Below are 14,258 nucleotides of genomic sequence, written 5' to 3'. Positions count from 1 at the left end.
GTTGTATGAACAACTCGTCGAGTTCTCCTTCATCATAAGAACACGTCCAAACTGTGACTCGCCGAGATGTATGAACAACTCGTCGAGTCTGTTCTTGAGGTAAGAAGATTGCCTTGGACTCGCCGAGTTGGGCCGCCAACTCGCCGAGTCTCCTGCATGTCATTACTATACAGTCGATGCTAGTCGATTTCAGTGCATCCAATTCATAGATCTGGGCTTCTAGGGCTGGTTTTGCACGTAAAGTTTCCAACTTTACGTGCATGCACACGAGAATGGGGCTAAAACACCAAAATCATCCAACTCTAAGCACTTAGGGTTTGGAACAAGGCTATATTTTCATAAAGGTAGTTATATTGAGTTTCTAGAGCTCAATAACATTAAGATCTACGGTCTCCATCCAAAGGAGAGCTCAAATCTCAAGTTTGAATCATATAAAGCTCCAAAAGAGACATAAACAAGCATAAAAGAGGGTTTAATGGAAGAATAAGCAAGGTAATAACTTTATTACCAGAATATGAAGCAGATGGAAGCTAGCTCTTGGATCTCCTTTCTCTTCTATTGATCTTCTTTCCTTCCTTTTCTTCTACAACTCCCAAGCTATCACAAAACACTCAAGCTCAACAATAGGGACTAGGGTTTTATAGAGAAATGCTCTAAAGGTGTTGGAGGCTGGGGTGGGAGGCTATAATGACGTTTAAAAAGGGTACAAACCCTGGTATTTAGGGTTTCATCTAGACTAGCGGACTCGCACAGACTCGTCGAGTCGCCTACTAAAGACGCGTGCAAAACCCGTCTCTACTCGACGAGTCGGGCTACTGACTCGTCAAGTTTCTCTTAAGGAAGGAAAATACTATATTTAAATTTGTGACAACCCGAATTTTCTATTCTGTACACCCAGTCACTTCAACAGAAGTCAAAAACTATTTCTGCTAACTTTCAAACTTTTTGGAATAAGTTTGAGCATTTTAAAGTTAGTGCTTCAGAAGTTAACAGGAAAGAGGATGCACTAGTGTTGCTTGTGCATCAATTAGGTTCCAAAAACTCCAAGAGTTTGAGTTTATGGCCCAAATGGTATTTGGACCGTAAACCCCAATGACTATATAAGTGGGACTTAGTTATTTTAGCCATTTTTCACAAATCCAAGATCCAAACCCATTTCTCTCTCAAGTATCATCCAAGGTTCCTTCTAGATCTCCAACTTGTAAGTGTTCCTAGCCCTAATAAGTTGATATATGTCTTAATCTAGTGATCTTACACACTTCAATCCGTGAAATCATTTCAAAAGTGTAGATCTTCAAGTTTCACCAAGAACACACACTAGTGTTCTTGGACTTTTAGCATCTTTTCAAGCTTCTGCTTGGTAAGTACTTCTATCCTAGAGTCTTATAAGCTTTGTTACACTTCTAAACACCAAGAAAACACCCAAGAAACCAAGGATCAAGGGTGTTTACGGTCCAAGAACATCTTGGACCGTAAACCCTAAATTTTGTGCCAAAGTGTGCCTTATCCTTTCATATGCCTTGGAAACTAGCTTAGAACCCTACCTTGATGTGCTAAGGACTTAAAAACATCAAATGACCATAAACCATTTGGGTTTACAGCCGTAAACCCAATGGCAAATGGTACAAAAACCGTAAACCCCATAAAGGGGTGATATGATGCCCTAATCACTTCCTAAGGCTTAACTATGAAGTAGGAATGCTTAGTATGACTTGGAAGGCTTCAAAACTCAAAATGGTCAAAGTGTGATGGGTTTACGGCCGTAAACTGTCACACCCCAAAACCACGAACGGTGGAAACGTTCAGGGGTGGAGGATGTCATGTACAGTATCACAACAATGGAAAGTAGTAAACAAGCAACAACATCATCCATTGCATTAATAATATAATTTCATACAAGTGTGTTCTGTCAAGTTATATAGACACCAAAAGTAATATACATCAAAATAAAGAGGAGTCTTGAACGAGCTCCGTCTTCTCAAAACCTGGCACCGGTACCTGTCTACTGGTGACCTGAGAATACAAGTTATTTTGAAAGCGAGTATCAGCTTTAAAGCTGGTGAGATCATACGTATATTAGTGTCTCTTTGTATGAAAGCCTTTGTAAGGTGTTTTGTAAAATGTGCTGAGTATGTTTGTAAAAGTTTTGTATTTGTATGAACTCTCCTAGAAACCCCTATGTTTCCTACTAAAAGTAGCCTTCTACCAAGGCATCTAGTATCTGTGTGTGTCTCTTGCAATAGTGTGTATTTTCCCTGATCTGGCTATCATTTATCAAAATATAGTTTTATCATTTCTGACTATTGTGAAAATCACAAAGTGAATGTAATAGGAAAATGAAACAGTACTATAGTATTATAATGAATAACTATTACTGCACTAACTACTTTACACCAATTATGATATAAAGTACCGTGTGCTCGGCCCGTAATCCTGCTACCGACTATAGAACGCGACAATGTAAGATGTCGGAAAGAAAATGACATTTGGCACCCATAGACAATTAAGTCTTATTGTAGCTAGCAGCAGGTGTAGGATAGTCAATCCAGTATAGCTATACGCAAACTCATATGCTCCCCAATTAAGGAGATTCTAGATACATGAACGGTCATGGCAGGTAGTGCCATGACCCGGACGTGGCTCACACAACTGCATGTAATGTATATGTAATGAATATGTAATGAATGTGCTAGTTGTATTGTATGTTCTCCCTCTGTCTAGCCTATATGTTTTGTTTCTCATCACTCTGTATTGTATTGTAATCTGTGTTCTCTCTCACTATCTAGCATGTATTGACTCATGTATAAGCTGACTCATGTTATGTTTCATCGTTCTAGTAATAGTATTAGTAATTCCCTAAACTACCCCTATGGTAGCTTACTAGCATTGTATGAACATGTATGCATACCCTTGCTACCCAAAGGTATGGAACAGAAAGAAGGAACTTTTATGACTATATATGTACACATGATATATAACTAATATTTAAACGACCTTCGGACGGATACCCGATACCTTACCAGACCACATCCAAATCGAGGAAAAGGAAATAAAGCGGATAGCCTTCCTAAGTCCTTTAAACATTTCTTATATAACTATACAGATATAGGCATGCAATTGACAATATAAAAGTATAGAAGTTCAAGTGAAAGTATTTTGATAAGTAAAAGAGTTTGTAAAACAGTTTGAAGTAAAACAGTTTAGTAGTACAGTTTGAAAGATAAGAAATCTACTGGTTTGGTAGTTATTAATCACATGTGATTGATATAATAACTATTCATGTTCTACTTGTATCCTCCCCCATAAAAGCATTTAAAAACATTTAAAAGGTTAATTAAGGGGTATGAACTCACCTGTAGTGAGTGGTTTGGATGAACTGAAGATGTAGGATTGCTAGGTGTCAAGTGAAGACTTGAACACACTCTATGATCCTAGTTAACATATAGTATCACACATATGTATTCAATTAGCCTTTAAACAACTAATTATCAAAGTCAAGACCTCCTAAGACATGTTAAACACCTTATATAAGTGTTATAAGTCCCAAGGAGTGCATCAAAGTGTTGTAGGACAAGGCTATGGGATTTAGGGTTCAAAAGAAACCCTAACTTGAGTTTACGGTTTTGTGACCTCAACCAAATGGGTTTACGGTCGTAAACCCTTGAGTTTACGGCCGTAAACTCCCCCTCTTATGACCATTTGTTGATTTTAAGGTTTCTAAGTCCATTGAAGTGTTTCCACTTGAAGTATAAGCCTAATGAAGAAGCTAGGGCACCATTTCACTCCTTAAAAGGAGTTTACGGTCCAATGACCACTTCCCTTTGGGTTTACGGTCGTAAACCCTCATGGATGATGGTATTTTGATGATTTCAAGTCCTTAACACATCAAGGTAAGGATCCAAGTTAGTTACCTAGGCTTAGGAAGGGACTAGGGGCATTTTGACCCCTTAAGATGGGTTTACGGTCCAAGGATGTTCTTGGACTGTAAACACCATGTTCTTGGTGTTTCTTGGGTGTTTTCATGTTATAATGAAGTGTAGCAATCTTAAACACACTCTAGGATAGAAGTACTTACTATATGGAAGCTTGAAATGAGCTAAAAGTCCAAGAACACAAGTGTGTGTTCTTGGTGTTCTTGGTGAAAATGGAAGAATCAACCTTTTGGAATGATTTCACGGTTAGAAGGATGTTAAAACACTAGATTAAGTGATCTACTAACTTGAAATGGTTGAAAACACTTACTAGAAGAAGATCTGGAAGAATTCCCGGGATGATACTTGAGAGAGTTTTGATGTTTGTTCTTGAGATTTTGGAAAAATGACATATAATGACAAGTGTCATATATATACTCTCAAATTTTGGGTTTTTGGCTGTAGTTATTTTATTCAGGCAGTAAACTCTAATTTCTTAGAGTTTTGGAATAACAGTGTTGCACAACAACCCTAGTGCATTCTCTCTCGAGATATCTCCAAAGTGTGAAATCCTGAAATACTCAAACTTATTCTAAAAAGTCTGAAATTTGACAGCATCTGTTCTGACTTCTATTGACTTGATAAGTTACACTGAATAGAAATTTCGGGTTGTCACATCATCCCCTCCTTAGAAGGAATTTCCTCCCGAAATTAGAATTTAAGCAAATAAGTAGTTACAAATAACTAAGTAAAAAGAAGAGGATATTTCAGTTTCATCTGATCCTCCCGCTCCCAAGTAAATTCAGGTCCTCCCCTGGCGTTCCAGCGAACCTTCACTATCGGGATACGGCTCTGTTTCGTTTGCTTGACCTCCCGGTCCATGATCTCTACTGGTTCTTCCACGAAGTTGAGGCTCTCGTTGATCTCGATCTCGTCGAGTTGGATTACAAGAGTCTCGTCGGACAGACACTTTTTCAAGTTCGATACGTGGAATGTAGAATGTACGTTGCTGAGTTCGCGTGGTAAGTTAAGTTTGTAAGCTACAGAGCCGATTCTTGCGAGAATCTCAAAAGGCCCAATGTACCTTGGATTTAGCTTTCCACGCTTTCCAAAGCGTATCAAGCCCTTTCAGGGTGAGACCTTCAATAAAACCTGGTCGCCCACCTGGAATTCCAAAGGTTTCCTACGTTTGTCAGCGTAGCTTTTCTGTCGGTCTCTGGAGGCTTTCAATCGTTCACGGATCTGAACGATCTTCTCCGTCGTTTCCCGTATGATCTCCGGACCTGTGAGAGTGCTTTCAGGGACTTGCCCTTTAGCTAACTGGGTATCACCCACCTCAGCCCAACACAGAGGGGATCTGCACTTTCGGCCATAGAGGGCCTCGAATGGAGCAGCCTTTATGCTTGTGTGATAACTGACGTTGTAGGAAAATTCGACAAGGGGTAAATGAGTATCCCATGCTTTTCCAAAGTCAATCACACAGGCTCGCAACATATCTTCCAAGGTTTGGATAGTCCTCTCACTTTTCCCGTCTGTCTGCGGATGGTAGGTTGTACTCATGTCCAGCCTAGTTCCTAGGGAACTTTGTAGCGACTTCCAGAATCTTGAAGTGAATCTACTATCTCGGTCCGAGATAATGGATATAGGAACACCATGCAGTCGTACAATCTCCCTAATGTAAGTTCTTGTAAGCTTCTCCATCTTGTCTGTTTCTTTGATAGGCAGGAAGTGTGCGGACTTGGTCAATCTGTCGACGATGACCCATATGGTGTCAAGTCCACCCGTTGTCTTGGGCAACTTGGTTATGAAATCCATAGTGATCCGCTCCCACTTCCATTCTGGGATCTCAGGATGTTGTGGAAGACCTGATGGTTTCTGGTATTCGACCTTGACCTTTGCGCAAGTAAGGCATTTACTTACGAAGGTAGCAATCTCTGCTTTCATGTTAGGCCACCAGTATAGCTTTTTAAGATCCAGATACATCTTATCTGAACCTGGGTAGATGGAATAACGAGTGTTGTGCGCCTCTTTCATGACCAAGTCTCTGAAACCACCAAGTTTCGGGGTCCAGATCCGATCCATGAAATAATAAGCGCCGCCATCCTTGACTTCCAAGTTCTTATCCATCACCCACAGGGATTCACTGGTCATATTCTCAGGTTTCAAAGCGTCGAGCTGAGCCGCCTGTATTTGTGTAGATAAGTGTGAATGGATAGTCATAGTCAAAGACTTGACTCTACGACCAGAATATTCTTTTCGACTCAGGGCGTCAGCTACTACATTGGCCTTGTCGGGATGATAACGGATTTCGCATTCGTAATCACTGAGTAGCTCGACCCACCGTCGTTGTCTCATGTTGAGCTCCTTCTGGTCGAATATGTGTTGTAGGCTCTTGTGGTCTGTAAATATTGTGCTCTTTGTACCATACAAGTAATGTCTCCAGATCTTCAGAGCGAATACTACTGCTCCTAGTTCCAGATCGTGGGTCGTATAGTTAACCTCATGTGTCTTCAGCTGCCTTGAGGCATAGGCGATGACCTTACCTCGCTGCATCAGAACACATCCGAGTCCTTGATTTGACGCATTGCAATAGACAACGAAGTCTTATATCCCTTCGGGGAGGGATAGTATAGGTGCGGTACACAAGGCTCGTTTGAGCGTTTGGAACGCTCTTTCCTGCTTTTCTTCCCAGTCGAAGGGTACGCCCTTCTGGGTAAGTGTTGTAAGAGGCTTCGCTATTCGGGAGAAGTTCTGAATAAACCTGCGATACTAGCCAGCGAGGCCCAGAAATTGACGAATTTCTGTAGGCGTCTTCGGTGCTGACCAGCTCTCAATGGCTTTAATTTTGGAAGGGTCCACGTGAATTCCCTCTTCGCTAACCACGTGCCCTAAGAATTCGACTCGTCGGATCCAAAATTCGCATTTCGAGAACTTCGCATAAAGCTTCTCCGCGCGTAATGTTTCTAAGACTAAACGCGGATGTTGACTATGCTCCTCCTTACTTCGCGAGTAGATAAGTATGTCATCGATGAAGACGATGACGAACTGATCCAAGTAAGGACGACACACCCTATTCACTAAATCCATGAATACAGCGGGCGCGTTTGTTAATCCGAACGGCATCACTACGAATTCGTAGTGCCCATAACGAGTTCGGAAGGCTGTTTTCGGAACATCCTCCCCTAACACTCATAATTGGTGATATCCGGATCTCAAGTCGATCTTTGAAAAGAAATTCGCCCCTTGAAGTTGATCAAATAAATCGTCTATCCGAGGCAGAGGATAACAATTCTTGACGGTCAGTTTGTTGAGCTCCCTGTAGTCGATGCACATACGGAACGATCCATCTTTCTTCTTGACGAACAAGACCGGAGCTCCCCAGGGTGAGAAGCTTGGTCTTATAAAGCCCTTGCTGAGCAGCTCGTTAATTTGACAGGACAGTTCTTGCATCTCTGCAGGTGCTAGACGATAAGGCGATTCGGCTACCGGAGTAGCCCCTGGAACTAAGTCGATTCTGAACTCGACTTGTCGTTGCAGAGGTAATCCTGGTAGTTCTTCAGGAAAGATGTCGGGAAAATTGCGTACCACTGGAATGTTCTGAATAGGTTTCGTTTCTTGGCTCACATCGACCACATAAGCAAGGAATGTGCGACATTCCTTTCGCAAGAATTTCTGAGCTTGAATGCTTGAGATGATACGAAGGTTCGTGTCGGGTTTGTCGCCAAATACTACTAGGGTTCCGCCAGACGAAAGATTAAGGCGGACAGCCTTTTCGTAACACATGATGTCGGCACGCTGTATACTCAACCAATCCATGCCAATAATGACGTCGAAACTTTTAATTGAGACTGGCATGAGATCGATCGAGAATGAATGGCTATCTAAAGTTAAAGTACACCCTAAGTATATGCAGCTAGTGCTATCTGTCTTCCCATTAGCCATTTCTACTGTGAACGGTTCTTTGAGTGCTCGTGATTTTTGCTTAAGTAAATGAGCAAATTTTTGATTCACGAAGCTCCTCTCCGCTCCACTATCAAATAGTATGCATGCATAAGAGTTGTCGAGGAGAAACGTACCAGTGACCACTGTAGGGTCGGCAACCGCATCCTCGTGGCCTATAGCCAGAACTCTTCCTACTCCACCGGCATTTCCTGCCTTAGGGCAGTTTCTCTTGAAATGGCCCACCTCGCCACAGTTGTAGCAAGTTTGGCCCACTCCTGTGTCGGGGACTTGGGTGATTGGTTTGGCTGGGGCCTTGCAGAAGCGGGCAGTGTGCCCCTTCCTGTTGCAGTTATAGCACTGCATTTCACGACATGGCCCCACGTGGTGGAAGTTGCACTGATTGCACTTAGGCAAACTTCTTGAGTACTGCTTTGCGGGAGCAGCAGTAGTAGTAGCAGCAGTGGCAGATGCTAACGCGGCATGTACTGCCACAACCCGCTGCTTCTTGGCAGCCTTCTTCCTTTTCTTGTCATCCCAAATCTTTCGTTTGGAATCAGCGGTTCTGGCGGGTTCTGCAATGGACACGGTCGTTGTCTCGGCCGAGGTACGGACCCCGTGGTCAATTAGTTGTTGTGCCAGTCGTTTGGCACTATCAAAGGTAGTAGGGCATGTTGACAAAACATTGCCCTGGTATGGTGGCACTAGCCCCCATATAAACCTTTCGATCTTCTTTCCCTCTGTATGAATCATATTGGGACAGAGGGCCACCAGTTCACAAAACATGGCGGTATATGCGACGATGTCGGAGTCTTTCATGGTTAGGCGCCAAAGTTCTTCCTCCAGCTTTTGGATCTCGCCTCTCGGGCAGTACTCCTCACTCATGAGGTCTTTCAAAGTATCCCAGCCCATATCATTAGCCACTGCAAGCGATAGCGAACTAACATGGCTATTCCACCATGTTAGGGCCTTTGTTTCAAAGGTGCAAGCTGCGAACTTCACATTGCTCCTTTCTGGACAGGAGCAGATTGCGAAAACCGATTCGGTTTTCTCGAACCATTGCGAGAGTACAATGACTCCGCCAGTTCCCTTAAAGGACAAAGGCTTGCAGTTTGTGAAGTCTTTGTAGGAGCACTCTCTCGAGCGCACAATAGCTTCAACCTGAATGGAATGAACAGGGGTTTCAACCTGTATGGTTGGAATAGGAGTTCCTCCTCTAGTGGAACCAGATGTATGATATTGAGCCATGGATGTTGCCACAGCCGCAACTACAGCAGCATTGAGGGTTGCTGTATCAAACTGAGGAGTAGGTGGTGGAGGATTGTTTCTTGGTGATTTGCATGGAGGCATCTTTGAACTGAAAGTTTAGAAGGGATAAGACATTGATAAGAATTTAATAGAGTGTATTGATGAGAATGCCCCATGGACTAACTCTCCATAGCCCAACAGCATAGGTTAATGAATGAATACTTGTATTAAGATGAAAGCATTTGGATAATAATTTCCATTAGATTAGATATATGTCAAAGATACTGGAATTGCAGATGTAACAAGTTCGGGAAAAATGACCTAGAAGTAGATCTTACATCAACCAAGATGGGAAAATTTTGACAGAATTACAACCTATTCAAGACCTAACAGGTCTAAAATTTACAAAGATAGGAAATTAACCAAAGTTTTTAACATAACTAAGTTATATCCAAAAGAGAAGTCGATAAGACTCTATCGACGACGAGAACTGCTAGAGTGAGTCCTGGACTCCGACAAGAGACGTTCAATGTCCCTCACACGCCTATTAGACCTAACTTGCTGAGTCCGAAGTTCCATCACCTCAGCTCGGGTCTCAGTGAGTTCCATCTGAAGAGCAACATTGTGAACCAGAGTCCTTTCCTGAGCGGACTCTAGCTGGCGAATGCGGACAGTGTTAATGCCAGAGTTGGCATCAACTTCCATCACTCGGTCGATAGCTGCTCGACCCTGCTCTGTGTTCCGGGCAATCCTACGGACCATGATGGGTAGGACCCTGTCAGCAGAACCTCCCTCAGTGAGGTTGTAGAAGCTTCTGTCTCCATTGTAGGGCATTGGTTACCCTTGCTCCTGACTCCATCTATTCAAGTTTGCGGCCCAAAGAGGTGTGGGTCCTTGAAATATTGGACGAGGGTTTGGGTTAAGAACGGTTGGGGGTTGGTTGTTGACTTCTGGCTCCGAGTCGGAACCATCGGAAAAACCTTCAGCTACATGATCATCCAATGGGATTGGCTGATCATCTTCATCCAGCCATCCTGCGTTGCCGTGGTTGGGATAGTACGGGTCTCCGTGGGGATAGAATCCAGCCATGATATCTTGTGACAACCGTCAAATTTCGGTCAATTCAAAGTCAACAAGTCAAACCGGTCAACTCCAATAACCCTTGTATGCTAGGGTTTACGTTATGTAATCACTATACAATTCGCTATTTTAATGAGAAATCCTCATTTGGAAAGTTCATGTGTTTGATTTTCCTTAGCCTTAACAGTGCTAAACAACGAACCAAAGCGATAAAACACTATTGCACAATCATCGGGATTGTGTACGACACTAAAACACGGTTTAATGGGGTTTACGAACCTTGCGTTGTGAAGCCGGACACTCAAATTAATCACAAACGAAACCTCTCTAAATCGTTTTCACTCTATCTCTTTCTAATTGAAATCTCTCCCAAATCTCTCTCAAAAGTTACTTTAACTTTTTGTAATCATTTGGGTCATCTCGACCCTTAACCGGGTCAAAAATCGCTTGAAACGGGATAAAAACGAGTAAAATAGCTTTAAGGATCCGAAACCAAAGCTTTTGGACCGAAGCCTCGCATCCGAGGCCTCTGGTCCGAAGCCGTGTCCGAAGCCAGTGTCCGAAGCCCGTGTCCGAAGCCAGGGTCTGAAGTCCGAAGGTCCGAAGTCCGAAGGTCCGAAGTCCGAAGGTCCGAAGGTCCGAAGTCAGGCCCTTTTTACCGGTTTTTCGACTACGACTTCGTTTTAACTCCGTTTTTCATTATTTTAACGTGGGATTTTCACCCAAAACTTTATTTTATAAACTAAGGCCCCAAAATATATAAATCTCCAGGGTTTTTATAAAATATATTAAAAGAATTGGTGATTGAACTAATTATTGAGGGAATATTTGTTTTTCCTTAATTTATGGCAAAAGCAACCCACTACCACCTCACTCTATGATCAGCCACTCTTTCCCACTACCCCTTGTCTCCTTAGTGGACCTTTACAGCCAATCTCCAGCTCTTCCCACGTTCTAAGAGCTGGAGGATTGATCCTCTCTCCTCATTCTCCATAAAACTCTTTCATTCCACACTTAGCAACCAAGAACACTCTCCAAAATTCTCTCATCTTTTCTCTCAACTTCAAGAACTTCAAGGCTTTCTCCAGGGATATTTTGCTTCAATTAGTAAGTATCTTCATCATTCACATAATTATTAAACTCCATTCTACTCAAATCATTGATGTCTTACACAAGTTCCATCTTATTCGGTGTTAGATTCTCGAATCATCAAGACATCTTCTTAGTGTTCTTGAGTTGAACACTTCCTCTCTCTCACTTTCATCTACTGAAACCACATAAGGTGAGTTCATACCCATACATTTACATGTTTTTCTTAAGTTTTAAGGGGAGAATACAAGTAAAATCATCAAGAACACAATTAAACTTTTTCTAACAGATTACATCAGAAAAGATGGACGTTAATCACGGACTGTTTTGGTCAACTTAAATATTTTAGTTTTCAAAACTGTTTCAGGTGCAAGTAGTTCAAACTCTTAGCTTTAAAATGACTACTTGCACATCTCCAAATGATTTTTCTACAATTAATGGTGATTTTTACAAAACTGCCTGTCATTTCAGAGGCAAACCCGTACCAGTCTGTGATTATGAACATTTTCACCTCTGTTAGAGATCACTAAAAATCATGATAAAATTTACGAACAAACTAGACTCATATTCCAAACTCTCAAAATTTGCGGATTTGGATTTAGAGCTGTGATGATTTTTCTATAAATTTTATAAGAACGGTAACAGAAACTGTTTTTAACGAAAAGTTGCTGTTAATTTCATTTCACCTTGTAACATGTTGAGCAAGGTGTATATCTTTATGTGACTATATGTTACTGCAATATATGACATTTTATCTTAATATTTAGACACACATCAGTTACAAATGGATTTGGTCATATAAAATATAAAGAATAACAAGTGATTATAATCAAAGTACAATCGATACATTCAAACATTTAATAAACTATTTTGAATATAGTTTGCATACATTACCACGTACTACCCTTGGTTGATAAACTATAATAGGTATAGTTTATGATACATTACATAACAAATACATTTAAAAAGGGTACATTTATACAAAGGATATTTTCATTAAGCAAGGTACGGCCATACGGTACCAAGTTTTCATAACACGTAATTCCGTTAATGACTTTGTGAGACATTTACTTCAAATTACCATTAAGTCCTGTATTGTAACCAGAGTCTCCTTGAGGGAGAGCGTGATACTTGTGTATAGATCTATATTGGGTTTGACAAACCCACACCTAAACTGCATGCAACAGTTAGACCGATAGGTCTGGGGTGACAAATGTCATAACATTTCCGACGCCTGAAGAACGTCGTTTTAGGTAACCTTGGTCATAGTATGGTTATAATAAACTCACATAAAGTATTAACAAACATTGGATTTTACGGGAATTTCATTAAAATTTAACGAGTTTATGTCGATTTAAACTTGCATTGTTTTACTATAAATATGACAAATTACTTGTACATTTCGGTCTTTGGGTTTTAAGACTACATTTACACATTAAGGAAAATATTGGATTTTTCTAACACAAATACTACTTTTACAAACGAAAGGCTTTTAATAATACCAAACAGAAGCTTATGAACTCACCAACCTTTGTGTTGACACTTTTTCAAACAACTTGTATTCTCAGGAAATCATTAAACAGGTAATCAAGTGCTTTTAAGGATGGGACGCTAAGGCGTCTACTATTTCATATTTTATCAACATATTGTGATTGATTCGTAAACATGTAATTCATACAATGATGTAATTTTTTCATATATATGTTGGTTGTGTTTGCTTGAATTACTATTACAATTGCTGTTATGATACTATACATGAAGTCCTCCACCCCCGGACGTTTCCGCCATCCTTGGTTTGGGGGTGTGACAGATTGGTATCAGAGCGCAGTTTATAGTGAATTAAGTATATCAAACCACATAAGATATACAAACTATAAACACAATTGGGACTAATAGTCTCTGATTTGTGCATTTTTCAAATAAATATACTTTTAGAAAATAAATGATTCTTTTTATTAAAAAGTATAAATACATGCATACATGCTCACATAGTGTCATAACTAGAAGAACATAAAATAAAAGAAGAGGAGTTGTACATTATGGGTATGCCTTGGTATATGTAAATCAAGTCTGGGAAGGATATAGTCTGATCAACTATATCTGTCCGGGAATTGACTTGCATATACCGGGGGATGGTCAGGATGGACAACAAATCTAACAAACCTAATAACATACTACAAAGGATACTTTAAGAACTCAAAACTAAACATTTACAAATACTATAGGAGTATTTTGTGTTACTATAATAAAAATATTTTATACTTTCATTTTACCTCATAACCCAATGTATTGGGTCAATAAAAAGTATAAAATTGTATGTATCGTAAACATACCGGAAAACAACGTAATAATATACTTTATGTATAAAAGATTTCTCTCCCTATAAATACACTTTTACTAAAAGTACATTGGTTTACGACTTATGACAGAACCATGCCGCCAAGAAGAAGACAAAGACCTTCCAGCAACACAGCAACACCTCCTCCGCCGCCGCCTCCACAGTTTGATCCCGCGATGTTCCAGGCTGCAGTAACAGCAGCCGTAGCGGCCGCAATGTCGCAGATAGGGACCAACGGAGCTGGTGGTTCGGGATCGGGAGCTACACACTCTAACCACGGAGACAGTACGTGGCGTGCAAAAGAGTGTTCATACAAAGACTTCACAAATGGCAAACCCGACAACTTCAATGGAAGCGGGGGAGTCATCACGTTGATGCAATGGTTTGAAAAGACCGAAGTAGTCTTTCAGGTGTGCTCCTGCCCCGAAGCGAGCAAAGTTAAGTTCGCAACCTTAACCTTCACCGGCCGGGCCCTTACTTGGTGGAACTGCCGGGTTAAGTCACTTACTCTCGAAGTGGCTAGCTCCATAACCTGGGCAGAACTAAAAACGTTGATGATGAAGGAGTACTGCCCGAGAGGTGAAATTCAAAAGCTGGAACAAGAACTCTGGAACCTCAGGATGACGGGCTCTGACCTTGAAACCTACACCACC

This window comes from Lactuca virosa, chromosome 5, assembly GCF_052849685.1.
Source record: "Lactuca virosa cultivar CGN04683 chromosome 5, Lactuca_virosa_CGN04683_v6, whole genome shotgun sequence".
Taxonomy (NCBI): Eukaryota; Viridiplantae; Streptophyta; class Magnoliopsida; order Asterales; family Asteraceae; genus Lactuca; species Lactuca virosa.
The sequence above is the reverse complement of the archived record's forward strand: the minus strand, read 5'-3'. Positions refer to the sequence as shown.